Here is a 22,906-nt window from a genome sequence, read left to right as displayed (position 1 = left end):
GTCCTTCATGAAGCAGATCTCAGTCCCTGTGGTGATTTCCATGTTTTATATTTAGGTCAACTATTTTCCAATATTTCTGCATCAAAAGAAGCCTATTCCTCAATTTGATGTCCACATTTCTCACTTTGGAGGCTTTGAATTACTGGAAAGCTTATCTTTGATTATCCTTGACCTATATCTGTACTCTACATGTTACACTTATGAAATGGCAATCATATTTTGAGACTTAGTGGATGAATAATTTTCAAATTTTGAAATCCTTGTGTAAGACTTCATTATGAAGAGAGAATTTTTATGAGGACAGAAAATTTTATGAATTCTATAATTTAAAATAATGTCTAACCCTAGGTACAGATATGACTGCACATATGGTGTGACTCTACATTGTATACAACCAGAGAAATGAGAAGTTGTGTTCCATTTGTGCACAATGAATCAAAATGCATTTTGCTGTCATGTATAACTATTTACAACAATTTTTTTTAAGTTACAACTAATTTTGGTTGATGTATTTTAAACATGTGTTAAGTCCTAATACCTGAAATTTTTTTTGTTGTTTGGCCTTAGTTTTCTCTGCATTGCCTCTCACTGCCTTTTAACTTTGGTTTAACTCTTTAAATTAGAATTTAAATTAAATTTAACTCTTTAAATTTTGAATCTTAGGAGTATATGGCCTTATTTGAATTTTCTGAGAGGCCACTTGTGGTAGATTTTCTAGTTTCCCAGCAGATATTTTTCCCCTGTACTTGGGATCAAATCCAGGGCCTCCTGCATGCTAGACAAGTATTCTACCACTGAGCCACATCCCCAGACCTTTTTTGAGTTTTCCATATGGGATATTCTTTTATTTAGAAAAGCACTATTTTTTAAGGGTAGATGATACACTTTGCATTGCTTTGCTGTCTCTGAGCACTTGCAGCTGTTTTTCATGGGAGCTGTAGATTTAAACAAGAGTAGTATTGATTTTCTCATGCACCTCATCTTTAGACACAATGGGACTGGCACCTGGCACTCTACCTATTACCTGCATGGCATGAGTGGTGTTGGACATGGTGTTAAGTGTGTCCTCACAACTCTTTAGACCATTCATTCCTCGGCCTAGTGATGATTCTGGGCCACAGGAGTCTCCTCCCAGTAGAGGAGTCTGGTTTGCATTGGGATTTGAATCCCTTGAGAGGCAAGCTTTCATTTGATGAGTGGGAGTGAAGAGAGCATGGTGTCTGGTGAAGCTCAGGCAGGGAAAACCAGGAGGCAATAAGCAGACAATCCTGGAGTACAAACATGCAGGCCAGCCTCAGGGGACAGATCCAAGGGGGGCTAGCACATTAAAAAAGAAAAAAACAAAAAAAGTTTGTCCAAATAATGTTCATTGTACATGGTTCCTTTCCAGGAGTATAATCTCAGGGCTCAACTTTTCTTGTTAAAGTCTGTTTTTCTTTTTAGAATAGAGATACTCTGAATGAACTTTTCATGATCACTTTTTTTCTATTTTCATTCACACCTCAATATCTCTACTTTATGATCAAATCTGATCCAGAAATAGAACCTGTAAGGGCAAACTGTCCAGCAGGAGGTACCATTGGTCAAAGGAAAAATTTTCAGGGTTATCTCCTGACACATTCTTGTTCTTGTTAAAATGGGATCCAGAGCATGAAGCCAAGACTTTTAACAAATAATAAGTGCATGCTCTCATATTAGTCAGTCTCTTATATGAACTAAAAAACACCATATTATGGCTTCCCATTATTTGTAAAACAATGAAATTACATGCATACTGTAAGGCTATACTGTTAATCATTGTGTAGATAATGTCACCTACTCAGATTAATGGATTTGAGAATGCATTTGCAGAGTAGAGCTCTCTGAAGCATTTGTGCATTGGATACAAACACAGATTAGGTGTCACAGGAAGTGATGTCACTCCTTTGAAAGCATGTTTTCTGATGCAGAATGGAATCTCTATGATTTAGTATGATTGATTTGAATTTTCTCCATCGTCATTCCAATGGCTAATATATGCGATCAAATATATTCGATCAAATATTTTACATTTAAAATTTCTTTTTGGGATTTTTGTGCCCTTGGTATAAGAATTCACATGGAGTGAATATTGGTCCAAATTGGACCAATATTCATTAAATATTGGTCCAAAATGTCAAGGACAAAGGTGAATCAAACAACAAGAAAACTCCACAACACACTATAGCATACCAACACGAGGATTTATCAGATGTTATTAAAGTTTAGGTATGAAATAGTAAGTGAAATAAAAAAGAGTAAGTTTTATTCCTGTATAATGCCAGGTCTTTAAAAAAGCTGCTTACCTTGACCAAATTATTTTTATACATTACAGAGTTGTTGTTTTTTTTATCACCTTTAGACCTTGGTTGACAGTGAGAAATATTAAGAAATAAATGTGAATGGCGTTTTTTGGTGAGTTTATTTTGAAGGTTCCTAATTCCTGTGACACTTGCAATATGCATAGTAAATGTTAGTGTGACTGTTGTTCCCCTTACTGTCACGGGTAATGATTTATCATTTCATTCATATGTACATATGCATAATTTTATGCATACACACACATTTTATGCAAATCAATGGTATTTATAGCTGGTCATCTTATAAAGAAACTTAGAGAACGAAATTTCTTATGTTGACTCAGTTTCCATTTCTACTCCTCTCTGTCCCTTTTGGAGACCTCTATCAATCAATCAATCTATCTATCTATCTATCTGCTTATCTTTTTATTTAATTTTTTATCATTTTTATTTCTAGACATACATGACAGTGGAGTGTATTTTGCTATATGATACATACATGGAATATGACTTATTCTAACTAGAATCCCATCCTTGTTACACGATGTGGAGTTTCACTGTGGTGTATTCATATATGAATACAGGAGAGTACAGTCCCATTCATTCTCCTGTCATTCCTATGGAACCTTTATCTTCATCTGTCACCTTCCCCTTCAGCCTGAAGGACTGTCTTCAGCATTTCTTGCCTGTCTACAGGTGAGAGATTCTCCACTTTTGGTTATCTAAAAATGTCATTAGTTCACTCTCCTCTGTGGAGGATATTTATCCTGGATATTTAATTACTGGTTGACAGTGCTTTCTTTTTCTTCTTCTTTTCTCTTTCTTTTCCCCTTTCTTTTTCTCTCTCCTATTCCTCTTCCTGCTGCTCCACATGGTTGATCATGGCAGGCTCGGTTTTCTTTTCCTTAGGGTGGGTCCTTTCAATCCCTTCCCTAGTACTAGGAAATAGTTCATGCTCTAGGCCCTAATGATCATGCCCAGGACATGTCCTTTCTTAGAGTGAGCTGAAAGTCCAGGATGCTCAGCAAGATGTCTCCACTTGGTTGGCCCAGAGGCCATCTAGCCCTGAGGGGCCTGCATTCAGTGCTCACTCTCGCACATCACACGGCACCAGATTTCCTTAACCCTATCCCTTAACATGCACAAGGCAGCCCTTCACCCCATGCAGCTGTGGGGAAACCTGCTTCTCCTACTTTGACAGCCTCTTTCCTATAACCACACTCTGCAGAGGGCATTCAGCAACTCCGATCTGTGTTCTCAGCCCAGCAAGTCTGCCCTGCACTTGTGCCTCCTCCTGCACCAAAGCCAGGGAGGGGCTACAAGTCCAGAGATGCAATAAGTATGCCTTGAGTATTCTGTGCAGCCCCACTGTCACAACCAGAAGTGCTTCCAGTTCTAGAGCTTCCATGTTGTTCTTTTGTGTAGCTCCTGTTCTTTTGCTGAGAATAGCAAAATCATAGAATATATATATATATATATATGTATATATATATATATATACACACACACATATATATGTACACACACACACATATATATATATACACACACACACATACTTGTGTGTGTGAGAGTGTGTGTATAAACACACATATATTTATTTATTTTTTGCCTCTTATCCAGTGCTTGAAATCAGACTTTGTGTACTTTGTCTGCTCTTGTAACTCTGTATGAATAAGTGCAAGTCCAGTGCCATTTATTCCATCATGACCAAGAGCAGGAGCAGTTTTTAAATTAAATGCAATCTTGAACAAAGGGCTCCTTAGCTTTGAGATTCAAATTTCACTTTAGGTTCACAGAAGACTCAGTCATTTTAAAAGCAAGTCCTTCTTAGGATAAGTACCAAAGAGTCATGATCCCACTTAAACCATAAATTATATATTAGATAAGAATACAAAATTGCTTGAAAGTAGCATTTAAGCTAACCATCCCAGAAAATTAAATTCTAACAAAGGAATAGGAGCAAAGTTTGAAGAGGATGTGTGACTAGGTTTGTTTAGACACTGGATGTTCATTTAAAAGGGACTTAGGACATTATTGTTTTATATAATCCTGGAGATCGAAGCAATAGGATCCCTAAATAATCTTTGTCAGTTTTCTAGAAGGACTCCAGTGAATTGTAAGACTAAGTCATTCTCTTTCTCTTCTCTCTCTCTCCCTCTCCCCCAACCTCCCTCCCTCCCTCCCTCTCTCTCTCTCTCTCCCTTACTGGTGATGAGAATTGAACTCAGGGCTCATGCATGCTAAAAATGCACCTTACCCCTGAGCTACATCCCAAGCCTGATAAGACTTACAGGAAGTCTCTGCACCTTATCTTATGCCAAAGTATTGTATTGATGACAGGTATTAGGGGAGTGCAGGAGGTCAATTCATTATCAGGACACCTGGGGAGAATTCCAGTCTTCTCCAAGTTTGAGATGAGTGTTCAAGATCACCAGAAAATAGGAACAGGGCTTTGGGTCACAATAAGACATGTCACTAGTGGGTGTAAATAGAGGACACAAGTAAAGACAATATAGGGTGTTAGACATGGAAAGAAGAAGCAGTGGGGAAAGAGATCATCCCCAAAGACCAGCAGGATGCGCTCCACCTAAGCAAAGACCAGGAATAACGGAGCTGCCATGTACTAAAAGTGTCAAAACAAGGGGAAGTTACATTGACCATGAGAGCTAAGAGATTGACTTAACTTGAATTTGAAAACTTGTTTCACACCAGGTGCAGAAATGTGGGCTCAGATGCTAAGTTAGTGTCACTTACAGAGAAATAAATATTTATTTTTTGATCTGAACACATAGCCTTGCTCTGCACTTCCATTTCTAGTCCCCTATTCTCTGCTGAGGCCATGACAAATTACATCCCAAGTGGTTGATTCAAGGTGCCCGTCCAATCCATTTGCCAGATTGGAGTTGGGATCCAGTCTGCAGCCAGAAGAGTTGGTCAGCTAGGGCTGTGAGCAGGAGTGGCCTGTGAGGGTTGTGGGAGAGTGGACACTGTGGGCTAAGTGGGTGAGCTCTATGTGTCAGTCTCCTCAGCTGCAGAGAAAACCATGGCTGCTGTTGGGGAGTTGTTGGGGGAGGGGGATTGTGATACCGAACAGGTTAACCAAAGGAAAGACCTTGAAGAAGAGCCTGACATACAGTAAACATGCAGTGAAAACAAGTTCATGTGAGCCACTCTTTTCTGCTACTTCACTGAGGTATGATTGGCATGCACATTTAAACGTGCCCTGGTCAGTTTTGTGATATCAGTGCGCTCACTAGACTATCACTGCAATCATGAGCAGCATCCTGTCCCCGCACTTCCCCTCACCCCTTGGTATTCTCAATGCTCCTCCACCCGACTCCCAGGCAAGCCTGCTCTTCCTTTGTCATTCCCTTTAAATCAGCTTGTGTTTTCTAGATTAAATATGAATGGAGTCATGCAGCATGAGTTCTTTTTTTGCCTAAATCTTTCATTAAGCATAATGATCTTTCGTTTTCTTTTTTTTTAATTGGTGCATTATAATTATGCACAACAGTGGGTTTCATTGTGATATATTTCTACATGCACATAATTTACTCAATCTCATTCCTCAGGACCTCTCTTCCCTTCCTCCTCTCTCCCCTATTCCCTTCCTCTACTCTATTGATCTCCTTTTTATTTTTGTGAAATCTCTTATTTATTTATTTATTCTCTTTAGTTTTCACATATGAGAGAAAACATATGACCCTTTTCTTTCTGAGTCTGCCTTATTTCACTTAGCATGATGCTCTCCAGTTTCATCCATTTACCAGCAAATGCCATGATTTTATTCTTTATGGCACAGCAAAACTCCATTGTGTGTATATAACACATTTTCTTTATTATCTGTTGACAGGGGCCTGGGCTGGTTCCATATTGTGGCTACTGTGATTCACACTGCAGTAAACATGGGTAAGCACAGTTATCTTCAAATTCATCTATATTTGTGTGTGTCAATACTTCATTTACTTTTATTGTATTTCATTGTATGGATATACCACAATTTATTTACATGTTCACCTGCTGATGAATAGTTGAATGGATTTCCATTTTAGCTATTACAAATAATGCCTTATGAATATTTATGTTTAAGTCTGTGATTTTAATTTTTATGGTTTCTGCTTTTTTTCCAATTAAACTTTTAAGGGGCAAAAACTGAGAACGTCAATAAAATAAATAAAACTATTATTAGAAAACATATTTTTTAAAACAGCCTTCATTAGCCATTTATTTTATCCTAGAGAATACAGCTTTACCTTTAAAACACTAGTTGAGATCCAGATGAATTTCCTTAGTATTGACTACTATGAGATCTTTGCTTAAACTGAAATTTACTGGAAAACCCTCCAAAGGGGAAAAAGTGTAAAAAATTGAGGACAGTAATATAGATTCTCCTCCTCAATCTCTCAAAACTATTGCAGAGATGAGAATGGATGCTGCCTGCCTGTAGGTATAGTGTTGCTTTTTAAAAGACAGTGACCCTTTAGTACATTTATAAACTCAATCTATTTTATTTTACAAATTACAGAAATTGCAGCATTATTTTATTCATAAAAATCTGGATGTTTCATAATGCTTAGATAACAGTGATTCTAGCAATACAAAATGCCATTTCTCCTATAAGATGTGCCTGAGTTTGTATTATAAATTATTTTGACATTATTTATTAATGAGGAGCTATTGATTTATAAGATATTTACAGTACAATACTGCTTGCTACATTCTCAATAATTATTTAAGATAATTATGTAAATGAATAGATATTATTGACAGAGGCATGATGCTGCTGAAAATGAAGTCTTACTTAATCAATATAGCATGTCAGAAGAATTTCCCCTATCATCTGGAAGTGTCTGCCTCTTTGGGGGAGGGAGATCTCCCATCTACATGGAGGTATTCTAATGGCATTAGTTCTCTGCCAAGTTCTTTGTCCTCTTCACAATTGTCTTTGCCCCTGCCATCCCAAGAACTCCTTTGCCACTAGAACAGAAGACTGTTTTCTCCCAGGCAGTGTTGGGGCTTCTCCCTGCAGCAGTGACAAGAGGGAAAGAAAGAAAACCCTTATCTGTACCAGTCTTTTCGCTAGACCACCCCTCATGGGTCGGGCATAAAGCAAGATATTTAAATAAGTTGAACTTCAAATGCAATCTGTTTAACAGGACTTTTGGATCCAAAAGGCAATTCTAACATTTGATCAGCTATTCACAAATGGTGTATTTGTGTCCTTTAAAGAACTATAAAGCAAATAAAAAATTGTAAGCAGTTTTATTTGATGTTATCTGAGATAAAATAATTCTTTGAAGAGCCATAGAGACTAATTGGAAAAGAATATCAGTATGTCCCTAAATGATGAATGTAATAAAGTTAAAACCACGTAGGGCATATATAGGTAATGCCACAGCACACTAAGAATACACAATTGTGGATGTTTTACAAATTCTAAGGGGAAAAAAATCAGACTTCTGGAGATGAGAAAATTTTAGTGGTCAAAGAGAAACACATACACACACACAAAAGGTTAAATGTTGGAATGGGACAAAATAGAGATGATGAAAGGGGAACTGTCCTTTCCACACATTAGACTAAAAGGGGCATTTCTTTCCTTCACTGATAAATAAAAGGCCCAAGGTTCCTTTTCTTCAATAATGAATTTCCTCTAAGATGCATAGGACATAAGAAGAAAACCAAAAGCTATTCTTTTTCTCATAAATCTGGTTCGAAGTTAAGAAAGTATAGGATTAATCTAAGATCTTTTGCCTTTGTGAAAGGTGACATGAAAGTGTCCATTTCCTTCTAGATGGTTTGATTGGGATTCTGGGGCGGGCTTTAGGATTCTAAGATAATACCATTAAGAGGGAAAATTGCTGCATTGCCAGTTCATTTCTCCCAGTTGCCAGCTTCTCGGAATAAGCACGGTGTCCCTCTGCCAGCCTTTTGTATCACTATTGTCTCTTCCCTCTAGCCCTGACCTGCGAGTTAGAATGTTTTAGTGTTTCCTTGACTGTATCTTCAGGCTGACACATTCCATTGTGCAGGCTGTACACTATAGAATTCCAGGTGTATGAGGTGGCCTTATAAGGTGGCAGCTTGGCTAGGCTGTACCACATTTCCTGGAAGTCCTTTCCTTGCATGTTTCCAGTTAGGGAGCACCTGAATGATATTTTTGTGGGAGATTCAGAAGACATCAGTGCAGTATTAGCTACATTGCCTCTTCACTCTTGGAGGCTGAGGTTCCCCTTTTGAACCTCCTCCGTGTTGTTTCTTATCTGCTGGCTCCTCACTGGTGTGGCAACTCTAGTCTGCCAGTCTGCATCCAGCATCTCTTCCTTTAGCCTCTCCATCTCCCTGGATGTTGAATGTTTAGACCTGGGATGAAGGGTACCCACTTCTCCTGCAGGACACCTGCCTCTTCAGGGGTGGATCCTACCCCCTGCCCCTGTGATGTGGCTTGCTCTTACACCGTTCTCTTTACACAAAGTCTTCCCTCCCTGAACGCCTTCTCTGCTGGCTAGAATCCAATGTCAGAAAGACAAGAGCTGTTTAGCTTCTATTTACCCAGCTTTCCTAATTGTGTAAGGTCAAATCCCCATAGCATACCTCTAAACCTTAGTCAGCTTTCCTTCACTGTGACAGAAATACTTGAGAAAATCATCTCAGGGAAGGATATATTTATTTGGACTGTTTCAGAAGTCTGGCTTTGATTGACTTTCTTGGTTGCATTGGGCCTGAGGTGAGGGAGAATATCATAGTGGAAGGGCATGGTGGAGGGAAGCTGCTCAGCTTCTGGCAGCCAAGAAGGAGGGAGGGAGGGAGGAAGGAAGAGAAAGAGAGAAGGAGGAAGAAGAGGAAGAAGAAGGAGACACCAGGATCAGATATGGCTTCCAAGGACATATCCACACTCCCCTCAACTAGGTTCCACCTCCTATAGCTTCCACCCTGTCCCAGTAATCCACTCAAGTATAAATCTATCAATGGGTTAATCCCTGAAGAAGTCAGAGTTCCCATAATGCAATACAAAGCCCCAATTTTGAACACTGCTGCTTTGGGGGAACAAGTTTTTAATCCATGAAACCCCTGTGTGTGCACCTTGACAAACAGCTTGGGCAGAGGCATACCAGTTGCTGCAGGCCTAAGTCAGGCAAACTTGTCACCTAGACAGGGCTCCTTGTTGACACATTTGGAGTCTCTTGTCAAAGCAGGCAGTGGTCATTAGAGAGTGCCGTAGGTTGCCATGGTGGCTGGAAATGGTACCATGGACCCTCCATCTGCAATTTCATTTTCCACATTTATTTACCCATGGGTTCAGTTACCCACAGTCTGATCATATTAAATGGAAAATTCCAGCAATAATTCTTAAGTTTTAGATTGTTCAGCATTCTGAGGGGTGTGATAAAATCTGGCACCATCTTCTTTCATCCCAACCAGGACGTGAAGCACCCCTTTTCCAGGAAGCCACACTGTTCCCATTTCTGACCCAGTAGCTGCTCAGTGGACATCTGTGTGATCACATCAGCTGTCACAGTGTCACATTGTTTGTGTTTCAATAACCCTTACAGAGTCTGATGCTTCATCCCAATGTCTCTGCCAGCTCCTGACTTCATCTTAACCTGCAGACACTGTATCAACTTATGCCATCATCAGAGGGTGAATGACTGCAGCACAATAGAATATTTTGAGAGACAGAAAGAATAACCACATTCACATAACTTTTTACTGCATATTGTTACAATTCTAGCTTATTAGTTATTGTTGTTAATCACTTAGTATGCCTAATTTATAAATTAAACTTATCATAGGTATGTATGTATAGGAGAAAAGATAGTCCATGTAGGGTTTGATAGTATCCAAAATTCCAGGCATCCCTGGGAGTATTGGAATATGTCCCCAGTGGGTGGAGATAGCTGCTGCTCTGGTATATGAGGACAGGAGCCTGGAGCATAAAAACCCTGTTACACAAGAAACATCCTGCACAGTGAAGAATAGAGTTGCCCTAAAAGAGCTGCCTCTCAGTTGTGACACAGTGAAAGGGTTCCTTCAGGTTCCATATGTTTCCTTTTCCATCCCGTTGCCTCGCCCATAGGGGCTGTGTATATCTCAACTAGGTGTGGACCTGATTCGCTGATATAAGTTATGGCTGAAAGACTGAATAAAGCTCAACTTTCAAGTGTTCATTTACATTTCAAAAGAGAAAATAATCAGCTCAAAAGAGTCTCTAACTGATGCAGCAAGAGTGAAATATATTAAAATATTTTATCAGAATACTAATGTACTCCCCTTATATGGAGAGAAATTTTGACACCTATCTATTATTCTTTTTCAGTTTTCTCCTTTCAAATCCCACCATTTCCCTGTCTGTCCTCTCCTCACAGTGCCCTCTTGCAAAAGAATAAAATATGCTTAACATATATTGATTTTGTAAACAGATGTTTAAAAACAGAGGACCAGCACTGGAGGAAAATTGGTAGGTACATGGAATTATAATCAGATCTCTGTTTGAGTAAAGCAGGCTGTATCTGAACTTCTGGCTGCATGCTGCCTTGGTCTGTCCTCGATGGGTCTGCAATATCTGACAAAATTCTTTGTCTTCCCTTTTAGCTTTGCATAGATGCTGCTCCTAGTGTTGAACTGTTTTTTGTTTTGTTTTTCTTTCACATATTTACGACCCAAGTTTTTGTTAAAACCTTTTCCCCCCTTTTTTTACATCCTCTTTCACTCTTTCTTTCCTTATCCCTTTCTCCAATTCTTAGGTAGGCCAATTTGATTTCAGCCACAGATTGATTGATTTGGGACTGTACACATGCACAGCATTCAGGAGTTCTGGGATTTCCAATCTCATTTTTAAGGTCTTCCCTCTTTCCCTCCCTTCCTTTTGTCACTCTTTCTGTCTTTCTTATTCCTGTCCAGGGGGGTCACATTGTGGATCTGTGTAGATCCTTCACTGGCCCCTGACCAAGGGACTCAATGTCCCAGCACTACCACCTGGTTATTGACTTGGGGCAGGAGGCTTATCCACTCTCTGCACCAGTTTCCTCTTCTGTTGAATGAGAACTAATAACAATGACCATCCCTTAGTGTCACTGTAGCTGAAATGATCACCAAATGCTGCTGCTTGGAACAGGCAGTAGGTGTGTCCCCAGCACAGTGTGGTGGCTGTGGGTATCACACAGTCCTCTCAGTTTTGATTCTGGCTTGATGGTGTGGAGATCCATGGCAGTGTGGTGTGGAATCAGGCAGCGACTCTTTCTGAGTTCTGAGCAGATGTGTGGAGGACTAAGAACTTTCACTGGAGTTCTGCCCTTCTGTGCCATCTTCTTAATTTACCTCCAAATTTGGGACATTGTTTCCTTTCATATTTTGTCATGGTTCCTTCATTCTTGCTGTCTTCTTCAGTGACCTCCTAGTTGTACTCTGACAATTGCATCCTGGTAAGCCCACCATAAGCTTAAAGCAGCATTGGTTGAAAGTACATTCCGAGCACCTCTCCTACTGAACAGCAGTGCTTAGCTCAGTGGCCTTCGATGTTCCAGAAGACTTGTAAGGTTGGCAAAACTATCTAACTTCCTATTTTACAATACAATGTTGAATATCTTATATAATTGACTTAAAACCATACTGAAAGTGAAAAATAGAATGATAGCATATGTGTCCCCCTGAACATGCACAGCTGAAGGTAGGCTGGACCTGAAGGGTGTTTGAAGCATTGAAGTAAAATTGATTCCTAGATGCTGAGCATGCAGCAATGACAGTGATCAAATTCTCTCTCCTGTTGAGGCTCAAGAATAGCTGGCAGAGGGTACCAGGCATTGACATTCATGGATGGGTTAGCAAGCACTGGGTTTTTGAGGAAGACATCAAGTTTTGATTATAGTTTCTTCCTTGTTTTTATTGTCTATTTCTCATAGCAAATCAGAGCATCCTATATCTGTACAACAGCTCTTGCAAACCTCCTCATTGACGTCCATTTCTTCCGACACTCTTTAAGGCATTGCCGATAGAAGCACATATCTCCACCAGTGTCTTTGCTCTGAACTTCCTCAGTGCCTCAACTTACTTTCTTCTTTATTCCTCCAATTCAACCATCTCCTCCTTGTAAAGCCTTCTGCCTTGATGGTGGCAGGCTCAGGAACCTCCTCATCAGCATCCCATGCAGCTATATCCCAAGCACTACTGTTTCATCAAGAGCAGGAGCTTTGTTAAAACCTTTGAATGTGTTCACATATGTCTTCAAAGCTCTCTTCCAAATGCTCTTCATGTTTTGCTATGTGACTTCAACCCGTGCTGCCATGATACTCTGGATAGGATTTAGAATGTTTAAACCTTTCCTAAACTCTTGAGAGCGGTCGGACAGATTTAATCCCTTCAACAGCCTGTGCCAATGTGTGACATAAATAGCTTGCTTCGTACCCAGCTGCTGCCCTTTGTTCTGCTGGTCGCACAGATGTGATTGTTTCCAGATGTGCTATGGATGCCCTAGAGCATCATCTAAAATGTGGAGAGTCTTGAACACAGTGCTGTTGTATCTGCAAACTCTGCTGCCTCTGTAATAATAAGTTCAAAAACCAGTCTTTGAACAACAGTGCTGTCAATCAGGCTCTCTCAGCGCAGCCATAATAAACAGGAGGCGTGTGCTTGCTCATATTCTCAACTGTGCTAGATTTCTACAATGGTAGATTCAGGAAGGCTTTCATTTTGACTCTGATACATTTCTTCCCTGAAGCAGCATTACTTTTCCTGCCTTGAATTCTTGCACTATCTTGGATTACTGATGAATGTGTGTACACTTTGGCAGACACTTTCAGGATACGCCATCCATTGATATTAACTATTTGTTCTGACAAATTGTTCTCATCCCCCGTAATTCTAGGCAGCTGATCCTCAAAGCCTCAGCACCTTCCCTATGGGCACATGCTGTCCCACCATGACCTTCACATTAGGACAACTATAGCTTTAGAAGTCTTGGAACCACCTCTGACTTGCTTTCCGCATTTGCATATGCATAGGATCATCTGTTAGCATGTTGAAAACACTTCTAGCCCCAGCCCAGATCAGTGAGAGCATATACTTCTGTATCTGGGCTTCCACTGTGTAATGAGCAATTTTTCCAGACCATCACAAAGCCCCACCCTTTTCTTTGTGTTAACAATGGATTTAACCAGTGCTGAGAATCCCAGGCAGCACTGATGAGCCCTTTCTATCCTTGAGGGTGGTGGAGCTCGCCAGCTACACAAGGCCTGACTCAGGTCATTATTGTTGCTGCCTTTGTGCTGGCAGTTCCCTGAGCTTCGACTCAGTAATGGCTTTGCTCCTCACCAGAGGCAGGAGAGAGAGGCATTGTTTCAGACATGGTAAGATGCAAGACCCCAGCGCACAGAATCCAAACAGTGCTGGCCACAGCTTCGTAGAGCGCCAGTCGCTTCCCCTTTGAGTAGGTGACATGGGGAGCTGCAGCTCACCCAAGCTGCCAGGCATGTTGGTAGCCAGGGAAGACAACGAAAGTCAGAACTGAAGAATGGTTTCTACTGAGTGTATATTGCTCTTATACCATTGTAAAGTCAAACAAATCACACCAAACATTGTAAACCAGGGACTCTCTGCTATGGTCTGGATGAGAGGTGAGACAATGCAGGAATGTTCAGAGGTGAAATGGTTAGATTATGAGAGCCATAACCTAATTAATGGATTAGCCCATTGATATGGATTAACTGGGTGTTAACTGTGTGCAGGTAGGGTGTGGCTGGAAGAAGCAGGTCTCTGGCAGTGTGCCTTTAGGGTCATATTGTATCCCTGGTGAGTGGAGTCCTCTCTGCTTCTTGCTTATTATGTCCTGAGCAGCTTTGTTCCTCTATACCCTTTCACTATGATGCTCTGCCTCACCTGGTGTCTAGACCTTTGCAGTCAGCCAACCACAGACTGAGCCTCTGAAACCATGAGCCAAAATAAAGTTTTCCTCCTTGAAGTTGTTCTTGTTGGGTCTATGTCACAGTGAAGAATGCTGACAAACACAACCATCTTTCTCCCAGGAACATTTAGGCTCTATTATTATGTCAGGACTGCATGAATAAAAAGTTTTGCCCTTTTTGGACATCAGTGTGCAGTTGACTCTCCATACCCATGGACTCAATCAACCATGGAGAGAAAGGGTTTTAAAAATTTCTTCTGTACTGATATGCACAGACTTTTTTCTTGTCATTATTCCTTAAACAACACAGTGTAACTACTATTTATATAGCATTTAAATCATATTGGGTATTACAAATAACAGAGATAGCTTAAAATATATAAAAGGGCATGTATAGGCTATTTTATATAAGAAGCTTAAGCATCTGCTGATTTGAGGTTTTTTTTAGGACACTTGAGCTGTCTGGAATCAATCCCCTGCAGAAGTTGAGGGGAGGGCAAGGCATATTTGATGCTGGTGATTATGGTTAATATCACCACTCACATCTATCAAATGGGTAATAAGGGATTTATATTTTTACATAAATGAGGTAAGAACCAGATTTCCTCTGCCATCTGAAAAAATAATAATAAACCCCACAAATATAGTCTACAATCATGGGACATGATCAGAAGGAAATGAGTTTGGGACTGTCATTATCCCAGTTTGCTGCCTGAAGAGATATCACAGGGTTGGGGCCCCCAAACAGAGTCTGTCAATCTCCCAGAGTTGACAAGACAGAGTTCAGAACTCAGGAAAGCGAAGATAGACAGAATTCCCCTGTCAGAGTACTGGAGAGGAAAGAAATGTGCACGGAGCAAATGATCAAGTCTTAGAGTGAATATGGCTCAGCATACATCTGTGGGAGCTGCAGAATCCAGAAAAGACTTAACAGGAGGGAAAAGGAAGAACCAAACCCAGAACTCACGCAGGGCAAGGAAGGCTGGAAAGCCCTAGCACATTGAGTGTAAAGTCAGTGTTTAAAAGAATATTAACCTAGTAGTATTAAAAAATTTGACTTTGAATCAATTTAAAAATGTAGAAGCAAGCCAAAAAAATGATCATTTTCCCCAAGTGTTTTATCTCTATCCTATAACAAAGATGGAAATATTTAAAAGAATAAAGAATTCTCCAGAACTCAACAACATACAATCACAGTATCTTGACATCCAATCAAAATTACTAGGCATGCAAAGAAGTAAGCAAGAAAACGTTCTATAAGTAGGAAGAAAACAACTACTAGAAATATACCCAGAAATGGCCAATGTGTTAAAAAGAGTAGACAAGAGCTAAGGCCAGCTATTAGAACTCTACATCTTTCAAAAGGTAGAAGAAGGTGACAGTAGAAGGAGGGGCATGAAAGAGCTGAATAGGAACCAGTTGGAACTTGTGGCAATGAGAAATACAATTTCTGAGGTGAAAAATTATCCTGAATTGGATTAAAAGCAGATTAAATACTGCATAAGAAAAGATTAGTGATCTGGAAGATCTAGCAATAGAATTTCTCCAAAATATTACACAAGTTAAAAATATAAACACACGAAGAAGAGAGAAGGAGGAGGAAGCATCCCGAGCTTTAGAACAACATTACACAGTCTAATTGTGAGATCCAGAAAGAGATGCAGTGAAGAGACATGAAAAGCCAGGTATGGTAGTGCATGCCTGTCATCCCAGAGACTTGGGAGCTGAGGCAGGAGAATCAAAAGTTTGAGGCCAACTCAGCAACTTAGCAAGACCCTGCCTCAAAAAAACAAAAGGACTGGGAATGTAGCTCAGTGGTAAAGTACCCCTGGGTTCAACCCCAGTATCAAAAAAAAAAAAAAAAAGAAAGAAAGAAAAAGGAGAGAGAGATGCACACATAAAATATGTTAATAACAGTCATAACTTCTCCAAATGTGGTGAAAATTGTGAGCCCACATATTAAAGAAGTTCAATGAGTCTCAGATGCAGGAAACAGAAATAAAACTGTATCAAAGCATATCAAATTATCTAAAAGTTGGGGCAAAAAGATGTGTCATTCTTTCTGAAGGTATCGTTATGATGTGTTACAGATAGGTTAAAAGAGAAATATCTCATTGGAAATAATGCAAACTGGAAGATGGTGGCACAGCTTTTCTAAACATGGAAAGAAAGAATCAATCTCAAATTCTGTGCCCATCAATCAAGTACAGTGCTGTAGATAATCACTTCATATGCTCATTCATGGGCATTTTTGCTATTTATTTATTTTTTTCTGGTGCTGAGCTGCATATGTGCCTGCCACTGAGCTGCAGCTCTGCATTCATCATATAATAAGAGCAAAAGTAAACCAATCTGGATGTATTGAAAATTAAATTTAGGGAAAAACATAGAATTCTTTTAGTTTAATCTTCTGTCTTTGTTACTAGATTTAAAAGCTCTAGTAACTTTTGTCTTATTTTTTAATTCAGAAAACTTTAATAACACTATTAGTATGTCAGTTAATGGTTAGAACATTTTTTTTGTTATTTCACTTGATTTTTCTAAATCATTTTCAATCAGCCAGTTCTATAAGAGAGGTTTGTAACTCAGTTTATGTCTGGTTTTATTAATCAATTAGGAAGAATTTAATCCCATACACCAAATTCAAGTAGGAAGTTGGGCACAATCATGTGAAAGTAGTGTATTGCAGCAAGAAGTCAGGAGTTTACATGATTGAAATTGTAACATCCACTGAAAAATTTTCATTTTAATGGTGCCTTTCAGGTGATTTCAGTGTGCTGGAAAAACTAGAAAACATACCCTATTTGAGGAAAATGATAGTATAAATTTTAGTATATTTAATAAAATCCCAGATATATTTTCTGGGACTGAAGCAAAATTATGTGATAAGATCTTAAAAGATTTTACTTTTTTAAAATATTGGGGTGGGGGAACTGAATAAGGTCAGTTTCTCTCTGGTTTGCTCGGTTGAAGTTTCTTATAACTTCAACAAAATTAAATGTTTCTCATTAGATAATCAGAATGATTGGAGTGAAGGCTTTCATCTTTGTATTTTTTTTATTATCAGAAAAACATCTGTATCACTCAAAGCAGCTGTCATGTATTGGGAGAACCTGAAATAATTTTATATGCAAAAGAAAATTTCTGGGAGTCCATAGGTTAAAAATTAAGGATGAAATATGCTCTAAGTCTATGTAAAAAAAAAAAAGAATATAAAACTTAATCCCAATGAAAAAAGGGCCAATTAACTCTCAAAGAAAAGAAATAATCTCTAAATAAATGTATAAATTCTCTTTAACATGAACTAATTACAAGCTTCATTTGGAAAGAATATATAGATTTTAAAGCAGACTTCAGAAGTGATAGAGATACCCAGTTGTTGGACAGGCTCAAGATGGCTATACTTAGATTCCCTCTTCCAGGCTTCCGTGGACTATTCTTAGTGTATAGCCAAGATCATGAACACCCTGATTCACCCTTTGTACTTGAGGTCATAGACATCTGCCGGTGAGCATCCGCCCATTGACGTAGCCTGTTGGCAGTGTGCCTTCTCTGTCTGGCCTGCATAAAAAAGGCCTATGGAAGGGCTCCTGGGGCTGGAGCTGAAAGATGGGGGCCGCTGGGGGCTGCTGCCATTTTCAAATAAAGCACGTCTACTATTCCAACAATCTCTCTCATCTTCTTCCACCCATCAAGATTCTGAATCTGTTTTCCTAGGTCTGTTATAAAACATTGAGAACACATCAGTAATATAATGTACATGAAAAAGTGAAATTAACTGATGATGGTTAAGTGGCGCATTCAGAAAAGCTATCTTTAATTTACCTATATTTGTATTCATATAATATTTTTAATGTAGCTTTCAGGTTTCCTGAGGTCTTTAGTGGGTACAAAGGAATGCCAGAAAATTATTAAAGAAGGGGGAAGAACCCTGCATTGTTGTTTTTCTGTATTACAGCATTTGTTTATTTCTTAATTCAATCATTCCTTCATTTACAGTGTTTTTATAACAACCTAAAATTATTATATACAGCACTTGATAATTATGTACTATAATATGTGAGTCAGTGATGTTGGTTTAAAAGTAACTAGGTCAATCTTAAGAAGGAAGATTTTGCTATTTTTAATTAAATATAAAAATAGTCATAAATTACATTGAGTGTTAATTTAGTGCTGTAATTTCCTCATATCTCAATGAAACATTCCAATGAGAATCTAAACAAATCATTTAAGCTTATATAGAAAAACTGTGCTGGGACATTGGTTGCTGTGCATGATCAGTTGGAGTGAGGGAGTATGGAGTAGAGACAGTTCATTTTACATACAGCTTTAAACACTTAGAAGTGGAAACAGAGCATAGTCACTTCTCAATTAGGATGAGTTAAAATTTTATGTGTTTGTATTAATTTGACTCTATTTCTGTTGATAACAATATGTGTGACGATCCCATGTAAATAGGAAACCAAAAATTACCCCCTCCCCACGCCTCTTAGACAAAGCACACCTTCCACAAAGCATTACTTACATGTGGCGTGAATGGCCCTGGATCTCAAGCAGCTCTATTTCCATCCCTTTCCTTATTTTTCTCTCCAATGCATGATTTTTGCTGCTGTCAACCCTCTTGGCTGACCCACCCAAAACTTCCTTCCCATGTGATTGGCAGCAGAGAAGGGCCTGTTGCTGTGGACTGCTGGCGCTCCAAATAGCTTATCACACTGCAGGACTCCAGGGGAAGGGTGTGTTTTCTGTTTTCTTCTTATCATTAGGAGACGCAGGGTCACTTGATAGCAGACCCTAGATTTTGCCACCCACACAAATCTAATTTATTCAGTCTATTTTAGACTTAAGCATTCCACAGAACTCTCTGCACCTCACCGTACTTTATGATAGATAAGGTAGAAAATCCAAGGCTCTGTGCATGAAAATGAAACAACGTCGTCTGCATGCAAGATCTTGCCAGAGAAGTGCATTTAGCCATGTTAAAATATATAATTCACCCACTGAAATTTTTCTAAACAGTTCGTTTATATAAATGATAGGATAAAGTGCGGTTGTTTTTGTTTCTCACAGTTGTCAGCTCATTTGCACTTCTCTTTATCTATATCATTATTGAAGTATTAGATGAATAAAGTTCCATTTGCTTCTATTCACCAAAAACTGACATATTCAAATAATGGCACAATTCAGAATTTATCAAGTGCCAGGAGATTATAAAAGTTAATGGAACAAAATGGCATTAGTGTGGGATTTGGGGGAATCTCATGAGATTTGGTACAGTAGCTTCACAATTAAATTACTGTGTTGCAAGTGTATGCACAGACAAAAGAAGTGGGGCTTTATGAATTCAGTAGTAATAGATCTTATGAATGATCAATGATCTAGACGTGGAGGCCTCCATTGCTTAGGTAAATGTACATATTTTTAGAGTGTTGCTTTCTCTGTCATTGTACAAACAGCGCAGGACACATTAATGTAAGTCAAGTCAGCAGATGCTTCAGGATGGCTTTCTTTAACTCAAAAGACACTGCTGTGGAAAGATTAAAAATAGAGTTTTAGGAAAATGAATGCTATTGCCAGGAGCTCACCTCAGGTTTATGTTTTCTTGTCTCATTTGCTGAGACTCTCGTACACGTGGGTAGATTCTTGCAGATTCACTCACTGGATTGAAATGAGTCCCTGTCCTTGGGTGCTCCCAGCCACAGGTCACTCCCAGGTTGTGCTCTTTCTGAGTGGCTGTGTGTGTCCCCTGCAGTCCTACCTTGGCTGCAAGTGGCAGTTCCTGTCCAGCTTCAGCTTCAGCTTCCTCATGGGCTCCCTGTGTAGCCTCAGATCCAGCGTTCCCACCTAGAGCTCATTGCCTTCTCTTGGAAGAAGTTACCTAAGATGGATCCTAAGATGGCTTAGTGTATGAGTTAAGTGAGGAGGCACTCTGCAGCATCTGGTGTGGGGTGAATTCTTAATAACTGTTACTTGATATTATTTTGCATAATATTCTTGGACAGAGTAGAGCCTCATGGCTCTCTGTTCTGCCAATGCTATTACCTTTCCCTGACCCACCTAGTCTCAAAGACTTGAAGCTGTTCTTCTTCTCTGACATCTCACTCAGCCTGTACTACCTGTCTACAACAAACTCCCTGTGCTTTTCTTCTTGTTAGGACGTGTCTCTTGATTCTGTGGATACCACCCTTTAAGATCTCATTTTACATGCTGCTAGGTAGTAGCTATTCCCCCCCACTCCTTCCTCATGGGCACAGCCAGCTTCCCACTTGGGAAGCTGAGATGCCACTCACCCCCTTTCCATCCTCATGTGCATAAAAAGCAGAGGCATGTGACACAGTCCTGCCCATGAGATAGGAGTGGGACTTCCTTGGGGGTTATTCTTCCCTTTAAAAATTAAATTAAATTATTCTTCCCTTTAAAAATTAAATTAAAAATTAAAATTAAATAAATAAGCAGAAATAATAAATTAAATACCTCAATCATTAAAATAGATTCAGTCACAGGCTGTGTGAGCATTTCTATCCTAGGCCAATGGTCCTGCAAGCTCAGGTTGCCTGGTGATGTTGCCTTAGTACTGTCAGTACCCTCTTTGATGTTTGCACAGCAGAGAAATCACCCAAAATGCATCCCTCAGAGCGCATCTGTGTCATTAACGAATGCAATGATGAGTATGATTTTTACAAAGTTTTCTAAGTGGCAACTTCAAGTGTCTCCTTTGTAGGATCTTGTCATGTCTCCAAGCTATGCCTGGAGCCACCACAGCTACCCTGATGCTGTGCAAGGAGTCAGCACCTTTCTGCAGGATCACTGGAGGCAAAAAGCAAAAAGCAAACCGTTAGGGTTTGGTGTTTATTTTATTCTTTGCAAAACTTTATGTGGAACCTAGAGTCTATGCAACAAGTTTGTTTTTAATTAGTCTATTTTTTCCCCTTTTATTTTATACAAATTACCCTGTGTGTTGCTGCGAGAAGAAGCCCTCAAACATTCTGTTTTGACTTCTCCACACTGAGAAACTCCTTGGACACTTTTCCTTTTTGTGTGGTAATAGTCCAGACGATGTGGGTAGACAGGGCAATTCCATGCCACCTGTGTAGGATCTCCTAGAAACTAAAGGTAGGTAGGAAAATTCAGCTTTGCTTGTGTCACCTGTAGTGCTGGACAGTAACCATCTCACTTGGTTCTCCTATCTGGAGGTCTCAAATCACAGAGTGTATACCCTTCCCTGGAAGCAGCCAGCAAGGAATCCTCTCCCATTTAGTTGCTCTCAGATAATTTGGACACAATGAAGGCCACCTGTGCTTTTTAAATAAGATTTACAGGTTATGTAACTTAGTTTTTTTCTAAACTAAATTTAGAAGTGGCTTAGGGAGATCCATGCTCAGGAGTCACACCTGAAGAGCACAGAGCCATGCAAGCAAGCTTCCTGCTATTCAGGCACTGCTCTCTCCTCAGCACTACTCTAAGACTTAAAAAAATAACGATCTAGTCATAATTGACAATAATCACCAAAAAATCAGAATTATCAAGGAGATAGTTCAAATCTGGTTTTATATTCTCTATTACCTTTGAGAATAGGATACCTAGAGAGATGCATATAATATATAAATAAATATGTGTACCTTGTGTGTCAGGAGGTGTGGGCTAAAGATGGTATTTCATTGGTAGAAATAAAAAAATCAGCTAGGGACATTACTGTTATCTCAGCAATTTAGTAAGATGCTACCTCAAAATTAAAAAAAAAAAAGCTGAGGATATATGTCAGTGGTTGAATGTTCCTAGCTTTATTCTTCATTACAAAAAAAAAAAAAAACCATTGCCTGCAGGACCATATCTTCCCTCTTACAATGTAGACAAACTCTGCCCTTTCTTCAATTTTATAACAATTATCATGCCCAAGTGCTTCCATGTATTGAGTTCTTAATTGTATGTCTGGTCTTCTGCTGAGCCCTATGTGTGATGAGATTTATTTTGTCCCATACTCACAACACCTCCTAAACTAACTGTCTGGTTCCCTTTTTATGAATGAAGAAACTGGGAGTTGAAACACTTGCCCAGAGCTGCTCTGCTACTAAGTTACAAATTTGGGATCCAGGTTATGTTTAAACCTTAAATACTACTCTAAAATACCTCTTTAGCTTATCACAACTCCTACATTCTTTGAAATGGCAACAAATAAATTTGCAAAAGGAAATAAAAATAAGCACAAAATATGTAGTAGAGTGAACGCCAGATGTCTTAGACATCTCTTTCTTCCTTGATTACTGGGGTTGAACCTAGGGGCGCTCTATCAGTGGGCTACATTAGGAGCTTTTTTGCTTTGTTGTCGTTTTATTTTGAAACATGTTCTTGCCAAGTTTCTCAGGGCCTTGAATTTACCATCCTCCTGGCTTAGTCTCCAACTGGAATTATAGGTGTGGCCGCTGCGCCCAGCTTAAAATTTTTAAATTTACCATTTTTTGGAAAAACTGCTAGTCAGTTGGCTGTCTCCCCCCACTTATTTGTGATAAAGAAACCACAGTGCCTCTGATACCACTGCAATCCTCCCTTCCCCTGAAATGTTGGCACACATGATGTCTATTATTTATCTGGCATTTGACTGTATGCTACTTGCAATTTTCTTTTCACCTATTGTTATTCATCAAAGGCAGTGTGTGATGTAATAAGGGAAATTTGACTTGGTTTTAGATGT

The 22,906-nt window shown here is 39.3% G+C and overlaps 1 protein-coding gene across 1 annotated transcript in view; it reads right to left on the bottom strand.

Annotated features, from left to right (window-relative positions):
• The window catches only part of Mdfic2 (MyoD family inhibitor domain containing 2), a 114,923-nt gene extending 96,078 nt beyond the window's left edge, over positions 1 to 18,845 (bottom strand). Inside the window, exon 1 of the mRNA XM_078033712.1 lies at positions 18,743 to 18,845. The gene's annotated coding sequence lies outside the window, so the exon portion shown is untranslated. The remainder of the gene's footprint in view (positions 1 to 18,742) is intronic.
• Between the last annotated feature and the right edge of the window lie 4,061 nt (positions 18,846 to 22,906).

This window comes from Ictidomys tridecemlineatus, chromosome 16, assembly GCF_052094955.1.
Source record: "Ictidomys tridecemlineatus isolate mIctTri1 chromosome 16, mIctTri1.hap1, whole genome shotgun sequence".
NCBI classification, from domain to species: domain Eukaryota; kingdom Metazoa; phylum Chordata; class Mammalia; order Rodentia; family Sciuridae; genus Ictidomys; species Ictidomys tridecemlineatus.
Note: the sequence above shows the minus strand (reverse complement) of the source record. Positions and strands in the feature narration are given on the sequence as shown.